At 45.5% G+C, this 17,545-nt stretch overlaps 1 protein-coding gene across 1 annotated transcript in view; it reads right to left on the reverse strand.

Annotated features, from left to right (window-relative positions):
- Positions 1-17,545, reverse strand: part of MOSMO (modulator of smoothened) — a 56,094-nt gene that overhangs the window by 25,762 nt on the left and 12,787 nt on the right. The gene's annotated exons all lie outside the window — the stretch shown is intronic.

Genomic DNA, 17,545 nt, shown 5'->3' on the forward strand with positions numbered 1-17,545 from the left:
CAGAAGATGTTTGTGAGAAAATAAATCCTTTGATTTAAAAACAAATAGGCAATAAGGTACAACTACTCCCGGCCTGCTGATTGGAGCTCTCATGATGGAATGCTGTAAAGAAAAACCAATTATTATTCATAGATACTTAGAATGTCAGGGAGGCTATGAAAGAAACATTCTCCTTGACATATGAGTTTTCCATGTACAGTCGTAACTTGGAAGTCGAACGGAACGTGTTCCAGAAGTCTGTTCAACTTCCAAAATGTTTGGAAACCAAAGTGTGGCTTCTGATTGGCTGCAGGAAGATCCTGCAGCCAATCGGAAGCCACGCCAGACATTCGGCTTCCGAAAATCGTTCGTAAACCGGAAAACAAACTTCCAGGTTTTGATTGTTGGGGAGCCAATTTGTTCAAGAGCCAAGGTGTCCGAGATTCAAGGTACGACTGTATAGGGAATGTATGAGATTCCTGCATTGCATGGGGTTGGACTAGATGATCCTCAGAGTCCCTTCCAACTCTACAATTCTATGATTCTATGTTTTCTCTAGGTACAGAGAGTAAGTGCCGTGCAGCCATTCATAAGAGACCCCCCCATGCCCCGCCCCATCCATCTGAAGTGGCACAGGCCAGATACAAGCTGATGTCCTCACCTGTTTGAGATAACTAAGCCTCATACACATTTATCTTAGTTAACTTTCTCAGTACTGCTTCACCTTACTCAATATTGCTTTATCTTACAACATAACCCCCCTCCTTTTTTAAAGTATCATGAACGGGCATGTGGGAAACAGTTGGCAATAAAAATGATGTGTGACAAGGGAAATATGGACTCCATTCAAAACACACACACACAGTCTGAAAATGTAATAATATTGTCTGAGTAACCATTAGGTTGCATTTAGAGCGGATATTTTAAAAAGACCTCCACATTAATAATACTAGGGAGGAAATGTATATCCATATCCGGAGTCAGAGAGGTGCAGGTATTCCCTATATCTGTACCTTACTAGTATTGCTCTGAATACAGCCAATTTCTGTTGAGACTTCTTAAGATGTAATTTGAGAATGTATATTCAGAACACAGCATGATAGATGGAGGCTTTATTTCAAATGGGCTTCGGGCAGGTTGTTCTGTTTACAGATTAAGAGGCAAGCATATTCAGACTTTTGTGTCCTGAACTCATAAATCTTACCTCCACAACCTTCAGCTCTTGCCAGACATGGTGTAAAGCACATTATCACTTGCTTAAGAGGAAAATCAAGGCACAGAATGCACCAGTCAGAGACTGACTTATTATTCCATCAATGAGGAGAACATTTCTAATGTATCTGAATACACTTTGGCCTTTCCCCCTCTTTAACTAGCAGCTATTTACTGAGGATGCATCAAGGTACATCACATTTGGAAGTTACTAGTATCTCAGAATGGGAAATCATCACACTCCTTTAGCACTTGCACCGTAAAAGCATGTCAGTCTCTAGAGATGCTCTGACATGAAACTATCACAGCCATTACAGACTGTGCCTTTCCAGAGATCCACAAATGCAGGCAAAAAAGCATAGGAGGCCATAGACAAGGAGCACTGTTGGGAAGAGTGTCTCAATGTGGCCACACACGCAGGCCAGCTCCAGCCCAATTGCCCTGTTCCTATTGGCATTGTGGGGTAGGTGTGAAGGAATGATCTTCACGCATTTGGCCGAATGGTCTTAAAGGACAGGCCTATTATTCAGCTGAAAGCATAAAGACTCCTCCACCAGATCTTCCTTCTCAACACACAAAGCTCACCGCTGGCAGAGACCCTGGAAACAGGACAGTTCAGCAAACACCTGAACAGAGCTATTATTTGCGCAATAACCACTGTGTGCATTACTAAATTAGTGTGGTCCTGCAACTATGCTCACAAAAAGAGTTGACTGCTGTTGTCATGTGTGAGCTCCTGGAGAGAAGAGAACTGGCCCAGTTAGCTTATATGAAACTTTGTAAGGTGCCATGGGGAACACCAAAACTTCCTCCAGGAACACAGTCCACAATGCAAACTGCCCTACAACTGCTATTAGTTGCACCAGCTGCCAATTAGACAACAGGCTAGGTATATGGTGTACAAAGCCTTCACAGCTTGGGATCAGGATACCTCCAAGAGCAGCTGCATGCCCAAGTGATCACTGCATTCTACAGGAGAGGGCATCCTGCAGGTTACATCATATCAAGAGGTCCATTCTTCATGCTCTTGGAAACACCGGCCCTTTGGAGTATCCTCCCATTGCATATCAGACAGATAATAATAATAATAATAATAAATTTTATTTATATCCCGCCCTCCCCAGCCGAAGCCGGGCTCAGGGCGGCTAACAACAATAAAACAGTACAAAAGTACAGCATAAACAACAGTCTAAAATCATTCGTTATAAAATTAATTAATTCAAGCCACTGGCAACTATTGGGCCAGAGCTCCGCGAAGATTGCCGAGGGAGGGAGTCAGGCTGTGCCCTGGCCAAAGGCCTGGTGGAACAGCTCTGTCTTGCAGGCCCTGCGGAAAGATGTCAAGTCCCGCAGGGCCCTGGTCTCTTGTGACAGAGTGTTCCACCAGATCGGAGCCACAGCCGAAAAAGCCCTGGCTCTAGTTGAGGCCAGCCTAACTTCTCTGTGGCCTGGGACCTTCAAGATGTTTTTATTCGAAGACCGTAAGTTTCTCTGTGGGGCATACCAGGAGAGGCGGTCCCGTAGGTACGAGGGTCCTAGGCCGTATAGGGCTTTAAAGGTTAAAACCAGCACCTTAAACCTGATCCTGTACTCCACCGGGAGCCAGTGCAGCTGGTATAGCACCGGATGAATGTGGTCTCGCAGCGAAGACCCCGTAAGGAGTCTCGCTGCAGCATTCTGCACCCGCTGGAGTTTCTGGGTCAGTCTCAAGGGCAGCCCCACGTAGAGCGAGTTACAATAATCCAGTCTGGAGGTGACCGTCGCATGGATCACAGTGGCTAGGTCAGGGCGAGAGAGGTAAGGAGCCAACTGCTTAGCTTGGCGGAGATGGAAAAATGCCGCCTTTGTTATAGCTGCAATCTGCGCCTCCATGGAAAGGGAGGTGTCGAAGATTACACCCAAACTCTTAACGGACGGTGCTGGCACTAATTGCGCCCCCGCAAGAGATGGGAGTTGTCCCCCCAATCCCATATCGCCCCGTCCCAGCCACAGGACCTCTGTCTTCGAAGGATTTAGCTTCAACCGGCTCCCACGTAACCATCCAGCCACAGCTTCCAAACATCTGGTCAATGTGTCTGGGGCCGAGTCAGGATGGCCATCCATCAACAGATAGAGTTGGGTGTCATCGGCATACTGATGGCAACCCAGCCCAAAACTCCGAACAAGCTGGGCGAGGGGGCGCATAAAGATGTTGAAAAGCATCGGGGAGAGTATCGCACCCTGAGGTACTCCACACACCAAGGAGTGGCGCGATGACAATTCCCCTCCAAGCGCCACCCTCTGTCCCCGACCAGAGAGAAACGAGCGCAGCCATTGAAGGACTGTGCCCTGGATCCCCACGTCGGCAAGGCGGTGGTCCAGAAGTTCATGATCGACCATGTCGAAAGCTGCTGACAGATCTAGAAGAATCAGCAGCCCCGACCCGCCTCGATCCAGCTGTCTACGAAGATCATCTGTTAGGGCAACCAGAGCCGTCTCGGTCCCATGACCAGCGCGGAAGCCGGACTGGAATGGATCCAGAGCCGATGTTTCATCCAGAAACCCACCAAGCTGTTCAGCAACCGCTCTCTCAATCACCTTACCCAGGAACGGAAGATTCGAAACCGGGCGGTAATTGGATAGATCTAAAGGATCTAATGATGTTTTCTTTAAGAGCGGGCGCACCACTGCCTCCTTCAGTTCCCCTGGGAATGTCCCCGTGCCTAGGGACAAATTGATGATATCCCCCAGGAGGGCCCGCACCTCGTCTGGACATGCTCTAATCAGCCAAGACGGGCACGGGTCGAGAGGACAGGTGGTGGGCTTTCCAGCTCGGAGGAGTCTGTCCACATCAGCTGGGGATATCCGGTCGAAGTGGTCCAATACTGGACCCGAGGACAGTCGAGGGGCCTCCAGTTCCTTTATTGTATTCAAATTGGCCGGGAGGTCATGGCGGAGCAACAAGACTTTCTCCGCAAAAAAGCTCGCAAATGCCTCACAGCTGTGTGTCAAATTGTTATTTAAATTTGGCTGTCCCTCAAGGGACGTTAAAGACCTGATTATACTAAATAATTGTGCTGGGCGAGAGCTAGCGGATGCAATGGAGGCCGAAAAGTATGACTTCTTAGCAGCCTTCACTGCCATCTCGTAGGTTTTCATAAAAGCCCTATAAGATGTTCTTGAGGCTCCGTCACGGGCACCCCGCCATACTCGCTCTAGCCGTCTGAGGTCCCGCTTCATTTCCGGAGCTCCTCGGTAAACCAGGGAGCCCGGTTTCTGCGGGGTCGCAGAGGGCGCTTAGGTGCGATCTCATCAATGGCTGCCAGGAGCTGGGTATTCCAGCCCTCAACAAGCTCAGTCAATGAGTCGCCAGGGGGAGCAAGGTCCCGCAAGGCTTGGCGGAATCTATCAGGGTCCATCAGCCTCTGCGGGCGAGCCCAAATCGGCTCGCCACCTAAGCAGGGTGGGGGTGGAAAGTCAATCCTGGCTTTCAGAGCATAGTGATCAGACCATGGCACCTTCATCGAAGGAGACATGATCACATCTATACCTACGCCAAAGATCAAATCCAGCGTGTGGCCTGCTTGATGTGTGGGGCCCGAAACAAACTGGGAGAGCCCTAGTGTCGCCATGGAAGACACCAGGTCCAGAGCCTGTGAGGAGGGAGTGGCATCAGCATGGATGTTAAAGTCCCCCAATACCAATAGGTTAGGGAACTCCAAGGCCCAGCCGGCCACCGCCTCCAATAGGCCTGACAGGGTGGCTGCTGGTGCGCTAGGTGGCCGGTACACCAGCCAGACAGCCAAGCTCTCCTCGGAGCCCCACACTAGGCCAACACATTCAATGCCAGGGATCGATGGTGATGGTAGAGCCCTGAAAGGACAATCTTCCCGGATTAATAATGCCACCCCTCCCCCCCGGCCCACAGTCCGCGACTGGTGGAGGACGGAGAAACCCGGGGGCGCCATCTCTCGTAAGGTAACTGTTGCCCCTTCGCGCACCCAGGTCTCCGTCACACAAGCCAGGTCGACCCCCTGCGAGATAAAGAAATCTCGCAGGGTGGCGGTTTTATTGCCTATAGACCTGGCATTGCACAGCACCAGTGACGGAGGTGCCTTCTCTATTGCGTTTTGGCACCTGCTAAAGACGTTCCACTTTCAACAAACCTTCTAAAACCTTTATCCCGGTTGGTATCTGTCTTCAAACTGAATTGATTTTACATATGCAATTGTTTTATGTACTGTACTTTCCCATCTATAAGACGCCCCCCCATGTATAAGAACCTCCCATTTTGGGGGGCTCGGTTTTAAGAAAATAAGGGGAGATGGCCCAAAGTTGTTGAGCTTCTCCCCCCATGCAGCTGCGGGCAGGAAACACTCGTTAGATCGTTTCCCGCGTGCAGTGGCATAGGGGGAAGTTGCGCTCCCGCCAGGCAGCCGGTTGGCTGGAGCACAACTTCCCCCAGTACCGCTGCGTGCGGGAAATGATCTAGGGAGTGTTTCCTGCACGCAGCGGCATCAGGGGAAGCCAGTCAGCCGGTTGACTGGAGTGCAATTTCTCCCAATGCCGCTACGCATGGGAAATGATCTAGGGAGTGTTTCCCGCACGCAGCGGCATCAGGGGAAGCCAGCCAGCTGGCTAGCAGTGCACAGCTTCTCCCCGCACACAGCTGCGTGCAGGAAACACTCCCTAGATCGTTTCCCACTCCGGCAGCATTGGGGGAAGTTGCACTCCCACCAACCGGCTGGCTGACGGGCACACCGCTTCTAACCCCCCCCCATGCCACTACCCATGTATTGGACAACCCCTCTTCTAATACACGGAAAAATACGGTATGTTATACTGTAAATCGCTTTGGGGTGCCTTGTGAGAAGTGATTCAGAAATGAAATAAATAAATCAAACTTTAAAATAAAATAAAATAAAGGCAATCCGGCACATTGATCTTTCAAGTTACAAGAGGAGAAAAAAAAAGGCCACCTGGGCTTTAACACATGACATTTAAAGCTATTCCAGCCCCTCTACCACTTAGGGGCATCTAGCACATTTCCCCAAACGTTTGCTTCCAGACAAGATAGAACTGGCAGGCACTGAAAAAAGTCACTCTCGGGCAGCACTCTGGAAAGCATAAAGACGACTTTGTTGAGCTCTTGCATACCGAAGCGTAGCATTTGGACTCATGCCGAAGGGTATTCTTGCCTAGCACAAAGTTTAATTAAGTGCCTGTCCCGTAGCTAATACACTGAACTGAGCTAGAAATGATTTACACACACACACACACACACACACACAAACACACCAGCACTGTGGCAAATCACAACTGCCACTGAAATCCGGAACGTTGGGTTTTCGTAATGGCAAGAGGCTGCAAGGGGGAGAACACACACCGAGAAAAGGAGAGAAAGAGAAAGATGTCAAGTAACTTTAAAGACACCGTTGACGTAGGCCAGTAACCAGCCTGTTGCATGAGCCAACAGTGTGTTCTCCAAGCTCTACCTTTCCAGTTAAACGAGTTCTGGCCCTCGCTCTGGGCCAGAAGCTACAATGACCACACAGCTGTTCTGCTCCTGCGTAAGGCAGCTATATTTAGCTTCACGCAGATATGTAAAGTGATCCCCGTCATGCACAAGCTCCCAAATTACAGAAAACCCACATCTCACAAAGTGGGAGGTACCTGCCCTGGGGGCTGGGGGCACGGATAGGTGAAGAGCAAGCTTGTCCCTAAACCCCATGCAAACGGATTCTCGCTTTGTCACTAACATTGGCAGGAGAGCATTTTTCAGCTGCTTAGCCATCAGTTGCTACGGACACTACTAAAAATGATTAGTCCATTTCCCTCTTTTCCTCCCGCCCTGGTTTTGTCCCGACATACTTCTCACTGGTCTTTGCTGGTTTCTCTGTTCTCATCTTCATTTTAAGTTTGTGTGTTTTCAGACATTTCCACTGACTTGATGCTCTGCAATTGTTTTTTCTTCTTTCTAGGCTCTTCCCTGAACATTTTTCCTCTACAGCTACCAATGTCCAAAGGACACCTAACTAATTCCCTTGCCCCCCTCCAGCTGCCCCTCATGTGAATGCCCTTTCATCCGATACTCTAGTCTTCCCCTGTGTTTATATTTACAGTGCAATTCTACACTCAGACACTACCCGCGTTGTGGCCTATACCTTTCCTTTTGAGTTGCTTCATGTTTGAAAAACATCTAACAATTTCACATGGTGGTAGTAGCAGTAGCATTTATTAAAGTTTTATACTGCTGTTCACCCAAGGATCATAAGGCAGTTTACAATATAAAAGCTCAAAAATAAATATCATAATAGCAAAAACAATGAGCCTTCTTCCAACAATTAGCTTCACAAAATAGCCCAGAGTTTTGGGATACCTCAAAGTGTATTGTACCAAAGCAGGGTACAAATTGGTATCTGCCAGTGAATACTGTTCTGCAGGGAATGAGACTATCTAACACAGGGATCTGCTATAGACACACATCAGAACACTGAGTTGGTTGTTTTTCAAACCAGGCACCCAACACACTCTTCCTGCTCACACTTTATGGTGTTTATTACAGTCACGGGCAGTATACATGCATGCAAGTACTCGTAAATCTGAAAGTCACCTTCAGTTAGGCTACCAAGGAGAACCCCAGACATGAATACTAGGCAGTGCTCTGTGCAACTCAGATGCTATGTTAGTTGTCCCAGCAAGGGGAATCCATCGACATGATTCCATTTTTAATACACACGTACACAAATATACGAGCAGGGTCTCAAGATTCATAGTTGCTCAGAGCTCTTTCATCAGAACAGGAGCTCTGTGGAACAAGGACACAGGCTTCCTGACCAACACAAGTGGGTCAAAAGTCGTTTGAACCAAGCTTGCAAGGCTTCTCTGAAGGCTTGCCCTCTTCAAAATGCATGTGCCAGGTGGCTAGTAACAGCAAGCAACAGCATAGAAAAGACATAGGACCCTCTCTGCCCCTATAAGCCCAAGAACTAGTCCACCCCCTGGCTATGCACTTGGAAAATGGGTGGGGAACCTCAGGCTGAGGGGGCAAACAAGACTCCTAAGGTGTTTCTATCTGTCCCTTGTGGGTCTCCCCAGGGACCACAAGTCAAAAGCGGGTGTCAGGAGCAGGTCAGCAATAATGTATCCCTTGGGGCTGAGAAAGGTACCCCAACGCTGCCTCAGAACAAAAACCCTGCTCTTTGTATTCTGCCCATCTTACATTTGGCAAAGCAAGCACAAGAGACAGAGCCTTTTCGGTCATGGCACCCGGACCCTGAAATGCCCTTTTGGAGGAAGACTGACTGCCGGGCTTCCCATCTGCTTGGCTTCTGGCAAGCTGTGAAAACCTGGCTGTTTCAGCCGTCAACATCATTTATACTCAACTGACTGACATACTTATCAGGTTCTGGGTGGTTCCATATTTTGTGGCTTTCTTTATCATCCTGTTCCTTTTAAACTGTTCTATGACAGGATCCAAAAGGCAGGCTAGAAATTTCATCTGAGTCTCCAACAGGTAGTAATGACAGAATTAGAAACGAAGTCACATCTACGCATGTAAAGCAGATTTAAAGCACATGGCTTCCCCTCAAAGAATCTCAGGAACTGTAATTTAAGAGTGCTAGAAATTGTAGCTCTGTGGGGGATGAAACTACAGTTCCCACAGTTCTTTGGGGAAGCCATGTGCTTTAGATCTATGGTGTGGATGTGACCCAAGACAGGATCCACTCTCAAAATAAGAGAGCCAAGAAAGAAAAATATTAAAAACATAAAAGCAAGGCAATATTGAGTGAGAACATCTAGACTCTACACTTTTGTGGGAATTAGCTCCTGCATCCCATTTTAAAAATAAGTGGGTCAGAAAGTAGTCAATTTACAAAACCCAAAGAAAACCTTGGCCTTCTCCCCCTTTTTCTGAATGGGTCTCCCTGCACACATAACGCCTCAACAAGATCCAATTTCGGTCAAGGAAAGTTCCTATAAATCCTTTCTGTGCAAAATGCGGACAGATTTTGAGCCAACGTTAATAAAACTGCCTAAAGAGAACCAATTAACCTGAATGGGAGAAAGGAAACCCTGGAAATTTAAAGAGATGTGTGTGAAGAACTTCGAACAAAATGCAAGATTCAGTGTTTTCACACTTTGTAACTGGGACTCCATTTCTATTCCAGAAACTTGCTAAGTTGGACTATTCTTGAGAAAGCCAAAAATAAAAATAAAAAATAACCCACCCATAAGTACTTAACTACAGATCACAGATTTATTTTGGAGTGAAAGCAAGGCTATAGACTGAAAAGAATTGGCATACCAAAATGTAAGGGATACATTGCCCCAATTTTTAAAGAAACTGTTAATGGTATTGTGAGCTGTAGTGGAATTTTACCGAACACAATCCTTGGCCCCAGTATAGCCCTTCTGTAGCTCTGTTCCACTTGATCTGCTTGTAAACTTAAGACTTTCATAATGTTATAAAAACATCTGTTGCCAATCTTGCTGCTGAGTGCTGGATTTTTTTTCTTGTTTGATCTGCATTTTAATTTTAACAGTCCAACGAACTACTGTAAACAACTCTTTGTCACCAAGAATCACTAAAACGCCTGATAAGCCATGCAAAAAAATTGCCAGCAAAGACCATCCAGGGAGAGGTAAATAAACTGGGGCGTTAGTAGCGTTACAATAGCTAGCCTGCATTTGCTGCTAACACGTTATATTTGGATACAACAAAGAATGGAGAACCTGTCCGCTTCCAGATGTTGCTTGACTCCCATTCCAAATGAGCACCAGTCACCATGGTCAGGGATGATGGGAACTGTAGTTCAACATCTGGAGGACTACAGGTCTTCCACCCCTGCAGTGAAGATATAGCAACGCACAGGGAAAGGGAAAGCTTTTCACATGGGAGACAATCTCAAGATGGTCCTCTGTCAGATTCTGACACACCCAGATCTGAACAGTATTGATGCCAAACCAACACGATTTTTGAGAACAACAACTGAAAGGTATTTCAAAGGGAGAGACCGTTGGAGGATGACAGAGAGGCAAACTAAATGCACACCTTGAAGGAGAATCCAATGCATGTAGGCACATTAAGACACTTGGGAAGGCAAACAAGGTATGCAAGAAGAGGAGCTGCAAGAACTGAAATATAACTGGGAGATTTTGCAGTGCAATCGACAGCCAGCGTGGCACAGCCATTAAGAGTATGGAATATATACATTTTAAATAAAGGTTTCGGAAATTGGAGGGGGGGGCACATTTCAATGTCTGTTTCTCACAACATCTTTAATTTAGGTAAATACAGTCAGGAAGCTTGCTAGCCAGGCCAGGTGAGTGGCCAGTTTACCAGGTCAGTGGTCCACGGCCACCTACCTTGTACATCTTCTCAGGGAAGAAGGAACCTGTAACCTTCCAGATGTTAGACTACAATTCTCATCATTCCTGACTGTGCTGGCTGGGGCTGGTGAGAGCTGAAATCCAACAACATCTGGAAGGCTTCAGGCTCCTCATCTCTGACATATCTGGGCAGGGATTGGTAGCCAGCTGTCTTGGAAAATGAAGCAACATACTATGGCTGTTAAAAGTGCTAAACTGTTCAAGTTCCCTTTCTTAGACGATGTCCACTGCATTTCCTTGGCCACAGGAAAGGGCAAAAGGCTCTGCCAGGTGCACCCTTTTTTGCATCTGGAGCTAGAAAGGGTTCACAAAGGAAAACAGCAGTACCAGCAAGCCTGGGTACACGGTGCGGGGAGAACAGAACTAAAAGCGATGCCCCACTCTCAACACTTCTGCTTCTGTTTTTTTGTGGAATGAAGAACTGCCAAGAAACTGACATGGTAGCATGCTGCAAAACGTACTTTCAGCGATAAAATGTACTGAAGTCTGGTAGCGTCTGCAGTCCTGAAAATGCCTTTTGAAATGGATACGAAAGGCAAACTTCTAGCTCTTGTTGCAATAGGCAAGAATAGGCAAGAAAAAGCCCATTAGCGCTACCCACATTTCCAGAAGGATGAGGTCCTGTATGCTTCTGCTGTATCACAGGGCTTCACTGTCGTCTTGCTACTTCTGGCACCACACGTGCCAATGACGCAGGCTCCACTCCATCTGCACATAATTTTCACAGGCATTGCTCTGCAGAACACCCCAAGAGTATTCTGCTCCTTCCACCCACTGCCGCCAATAGCAAGCACTCTATGGGAATCTGTGAATGATATTTCAGCAGCCTTCTTCATATGGGAGTTGGAAAGGGCTTTGCCAAACTGCTGTAAAAGCCTAGATTCTTCTTGCTGTCATACGAAGGGCAAAGCTGTGGGGAAACAAGAGCCAGGCAAGGATTGCATAATGTTTCCTTGCTTGTGAAGGGGACGGAAGCAATGCACTGGCCTGCTTCAGATGTAAAAAGCCCCTCCAACAAACCATGATATGTTAAAGCATCAACAAGCATTAACAGCGACAGGTTTTGTGTACACTCAACTCTCTCACTCCACCTCCTGTACACCTGGCCGTAGAGACCTTCTGGTTTCTTAAACAGCACTTTCCTCCAGTGTCTGAACCAGGAAATCATGGTTTAAGAACTCCCTACAAATCAAGATTGTAAAACCAGGACCTGATCCTGATTTGAAGATTACATTTTAACCACAGTTTCCTGGGCTTCAAGGAAAATGTGGTTTAGAAACTAGTAAGTTTCCTCTGCAGGGAAGGACTTCAGAAGCAAAAGAAGGGAGCAAGCACTATAGCTCACGGGTCTTTTATGCTCCAACAAACCACGGAGTAACTCTGTGATGTCTGAACCAGGCAACCACCTCCACCACATGCTTTAGCCCATCATTAATCTGGGCATATTCTCATGGATCTACTCCTTTCAACACAACACGAGATTGTGGAGAAGTCCAGCCTTTTGGCTTCTCACACACTTTGGCTGTCTTCTGCTCTCCCAGGCGCAGTTCCTCTTGAACCTGCCAGTTTTGCTTGCCACAGCCTCTCTCCTTGGCAATGAGCGCGCTGGGCCCATGGATGTCATCAGCAGCTTGACAACATGTTTTAATCATGTCTGAACTCTCATCTTCAGGACTGTTCTGCATTCCACTCTGTTGAGAACTACCTGAAAATAGAAAGCAGCATTATTAAAAATGTTTTCCTAATTATCACCAAAATACACTGTCCACCCCAAACCAACAAAATCTAGGTGGGAGGCCATGACGAAGCTGGTAGCCATACAGCAAGGGGAGAAACCTGAACTAGAAACCTGAACTATGGCAGTCCAGCCTTGAGTTTGGACTGGAGGACCCAGGCTCAAATACCCAACTCAGTCATGAAGCTATTTGGGTAATCTGGGCCAGTCACTACCTCACAGAGTTCTTGCGAGGTTAAAATCTGGAAGTGGAAATAGAACCATGACTGTTCAAAGTGGCAAGATATTGATCTAAATGCATTGTGCAGATGGGGCCCAGGCACACCAGTGACCTTGCCTCATAGCCTCTTGTAAAGGTGCTGAACATGAGGACAGACATTAAGGAACACAGTCGTACCTTGGAAGTTGAATGGAATCTGTTCAGGAAGTCTGTTCGACTTCCAAAACGTTCGGAAACCAAAGCGTGGCTTCTGATTGGCTGAAGGAAGCTCCTGCAGCCAATCGGAAGCCGCAGAACCCACGCTGGACGTTCGGGTTCCAAAGAATGTTCGCAAACAGGAACACTCCCTTCTGGGTTTGTGGCATTCAAATAAAAAATGTCAGAATACCAAGGCATTTGGGATCCAGAGTACAACTGTATACATAATGGAGCCCACAGGTGGAACTCTCCAAAGATAGCAACTATCCATCCTCAGGGGCCATAGCGCAGTAGTAGAGCAATGCTTTGAATACAAAATGTCCCAGATTTCACCCCTAGCATCTCCCACCAGGTAGCAGATGATGGGAAAGGCAATCAGTAGTGAATTTGATGAATCAATGGCCGGCTAGCATGAGGAAATCTGAAAGTGGTTCTGCATGAACCTCACTGTACAGAACCAGTATAAACCCAGCATCCTGTGAGCGTTAAGTCTCAAGTCAACTGAAAGATCTAAGGTGGAAAAGATGGGCAAATAGTAAATGGCAGACTATCCCAACCGGCTGGTTTCTCAGAAGTTGTTGGACTACAACTCCCATCATTTCCAACCATTAGCCATGCTGACAAGGCCTGATGGGGGTTGCAGTCCAAAACACAGGGAAGGCACCTCCTTCAGAAAGGTTGTAAGGAAGAATGAAATGAACTTACCAGTGGCTGACATCTCCAATGCAGGCATGCGTTGTGGTTGACGTGTGGCCGACTTCCCAGAGAAGAGGATGCAGGAGTTGGGAAGCTCTCCAGAAAAGGGTGAAAGATGGAGCTCCTGCTGCATCTTCATATGATGCTTTATTTATGGTACAGCAGCTCTCATTCTGCACTGTGAAGTCTGCCCAATTTCAGGGACATTATCCAGAAAAGAATAGAACGCTAGTAACTCTGACCCATCTCTACAGCCAAGAATCAGAATTAAATGCCCCTCTAATTTCTGAACTCAGAATGAAATCATGCAGATTGAATAAAGTATGCCAATAAAGCAATTCCATTCCACCTTTCAATTTTAACATACTAAAATAATACAAATATTAAAAAAAAACCAGTCTCACAACTTCTCTGTGTGCATTCTGCAACACAACTAGGAAATGCAACCAAAGACTGGGCTAAATTATGAAGAGCAGCATCTATCATCCACCTCTGTGGCTCAGTTGTCAGATTGAATTTTATGGGATAAATACAAGCTGCCACTGGCAGATTTAGCCTTTTTGCCCTGCTTATAGACTATGAGTAGACCTTCACCTTATCTGACATAAATGAAAGATAGCCATGTACCTGTATGGGGAAAACCCCCATACTTCTGTAGAAAACCCAAACTGCTACCTTGCACTTTATGGTAAGGCTAAAACATCTACTGAGTGGAGCCAGCTGGAGGAAGAATTCATTGCATTGCTGAGCACAGAAACCCACTAGTTTCCTTATCATGTGTCCTTGCAATATTTGAAATTGCTACTAGCATATCTACCCAGACCTTCCTCCAGGCAGCTCAGAGCAGGTTCTCCTGTCCCTCTTTGTGTACACAACCACTCTGCTAGGCAGGTGCCTTCTCTTTTTTACAATGAAATTGTTTATTATCATTATTATCATCATCATCACCACCATCATCTCTATACCACTTTATATATTAAATAACAAATCTAAAAGCAGTTTACAACACATTAAAACGTCAAATAAAACAATCCAGGGGGGAAAAACTAGTTCAAGCTTCAAGGAAAATATTTTAGATCCTTCTCCATGTGGTATTTTGCTTTCCCCAATTACCAACCTGGCAGCCAGAGATCTCCACATGGTCGCAACTGGACCCATGTCGGTCGCAAAATGTGCCTGGAGCCTGGTTAATTTCTAACACGAGGTATGGACTGAGATGGTAGAGGGAAAAATGAACTGAAGGATGATAGAGAAGCTGTAGAGAGGGACTGATGTTCTGCCACTTCAACACTGAACTAAAGATGAAAAAAATGCTAAAAAGAGGTGGGGGTGGAGCAGACAGAGATTCTCAGGCAGCCAAATCTATTTCATAAATTCTTCAAAATATAACCATCACAGCTGACTGTTAGTCATTGGCAATATGTAACTTCTACAGAATATCTTGCATACCGACAGCGATCCCTTTGAACAGACCACACACCCTTGTACGTGCAGATAACACTTGACAGCTACTCATCTTTAGAACTATCAAAATTCAAGTTACACTTTGACCTTGAGTCAATAATTTTGTTCAGATGGAGGATTTCTTCCAATGAACCTTGGGCAACATTCAACAGTGGCATGCATAGCTCAAACAGTTCATGGAAATTTTGACATGTATGTGGCAAGAGTTCCTGAGTTAAAATATGAATGGGATTCTCTTCCCTTGTTATTTCATTCATTTGTATTCAAGCTTTTGATCACTATGGCCATTTTTCTCTGACTTAGATTATCATAGCCCAACTCTTCAAATACAACACTTACACAGCAGGGATTAAGCCCCAGTCATTGCAACAGAAGTCAGAATTGTGTGCAACTTTTGCCTCAAAGCACTGAAGCTCAGTTAGCCAGCTAGTGCAAACCACAGCAGAAGAAAAGAACTACATCTAGCTACTTTTGTTACAAGACTGTCAAAGGGAAAGAAATTAAAAAGGGAGGAAAATTTGAACAGTTCCTCTGCTACGTATTTTAAAGAAGAAAAGTAGGCCAAGTTGAAAAGTGTGACCCACAGTTCTTCCTAACTCTGGCAGAAATGCAAGTCAATGTTTTATATAATCCTATTCATGTGCAAGTACTGACTCCAAGGGAAACTGCTTTTAATAAGCCAGGAGTCATTAACAGATCACATTTTTCCAATGAGGTTTACTTGGCAATTGGATGAAGTGTGGCTTCTTTTAAGCTAATTATGTAGTAACAACAAACAACTTGTATAGGTTTACGCCACCTTTTTTATATTCTGGGGAACAAATGCATAGACTGGGAAACACAGCGAGAAAGAGAAAGAAACGGGTCTATGTCTTGACCACTAAAATTCCCCTCCAAGTCCTTTTTGTTCCTAAACATCTAAGCCAAGATTCTTTGGTTCACTCATCAGGTTGATGCTCATCAATTCTGCATCCGTCTACATATGATTTGCAGAAAAATCTGAAAGTCGCTGCCCAGTGGTAAGCAGTCTACTGCAGCTTGGTGGCTTAGACAAGAATAATAATTTTTAAAGTCATCTTTCTTGGAAGCGATATTTCCAACCGCTTCAATCTGGTGCAATTATTGGGTTTACATTATGCTCGTCTGTGTTGACCCCTCAACAAGGAATTGACAATGGTACTTTCTGGACACCTTCCAGTTAGAGGAAGAGTGACCACTAGGGTTGGCAGAGGGGAAGAACCATACAGTGAGTCACATACAATGCCCATGCCTAGGGCCAAACTAGGCATTAATTGTATGAATGAAATTAATACACAAGCTTTAATTTTATTAAAATTGCAGTCCCTGGAAAAACTGAGCATGCTTGGGGGGCCATTGTGTGTGTGTGAAAAATGGAAGCTGACCTATCCCTCTCCTTCCTGCCACAGACCTGACAAAAATCATCTCTCTGAAGCTGCTACATATATTTCAAGGGAAACCTCCGAGGACATAAAGTGGAAGCTTCTCTTGAAATGCAAACAGTCGCTCCAAGGAGATGGGTTTTTTGTCCAGATCCCTACAGTCACGAGGCTACTCAGACTTCCTCTTGGCTGCTATTTACATTTCAAAATACAGTAATAGGTTCATGAGTCTGGTCCTTAGTAGAAATGCAAAATCAATTCCTTATCAACAAGGGGGTGGAGTATAACTGAAGTACGCCTTAGTTGTGGCCAGGCTTAACATACCTATCACTGGCAGTACAGTATAGGGTAGGTGGGCGGGTGGGATTATGCACCTTCAGATTCCTAGGTGCTAGTCTCAAATTTTTAATCCACTGGACAACCAGGCACCTCTGCAGACCTGGCAATATGGAGGAGAAGGCTGTTAAAACCCACAATTAGATCTTGTTTCCAGGCTTAGAAACACCGACGTTCCATTTGATTGATCAAATATTATGAGTGAGCATATGGCATTAGGAGATGGCCACCCTATTTAAAAAGGGGGGGGGGACCATTCATACCCAATGGGAAGGACTGAATCCATACTAAAGCAATAAAATCTCTCAACAGTATTGCAATAAAATCAGTCTGCAATTTTCTGCATTTATGAGAATCAGCCAACGCCAAAGGCTACATATGATTTGCTTTCCTTTATTCCAATACTTTTGATGTATGTAATGATGACAGAAAAAGGAGAGAAACAGGACTTAAATTGCTACTTTTCAGGCACTTTATTTATTATATGAAAATTGCCTAAATGTTTCAACTATGCATCCTCCTCGGAGACACCGAAACAATCTTTTATTTTATTTTAGTGGGCATTAAAATGCAAGCACCATACTAGAACATTTTATTACTAAATCTGGGTGCCTTCCCCACCCCACCAGCTGAATCAAAGCTCTCAATCAAAAGTTAAAATATATAATTATATAAACAGCTTTTTAAAACAGAAGAATATACAAATTAAACCTTCTATCTCAAAATGAAAAAGAGGAACTCGGTCACCTCCTGTAGAAGTTTGGCAAAATCTATGACCTCAGAAGACATGTGCTGCAGCTGGTATGCCAAGAAATTAAGTGCAAGTTTTATTTTGTGCTTTCAAAACAAATCAAAGGACAATCCCGTTATCTTCCTTACATCTCCAGGTCTTCTATGTATATGCCCTCATCAAAGAGAACTCAGGAAAAATGC

This window comes from Podarcis pityusensis, assembly GCF_964106645.2.
Source record: "Podarcis pityusensis genome assembly, chromosome: 14".
Lineage (NCBI taxonomy): Eukaryota > Metazoa > Chordata > Lepidosauria > Squamata > Lacertidae > Podarcis > Podarcis pityusensis.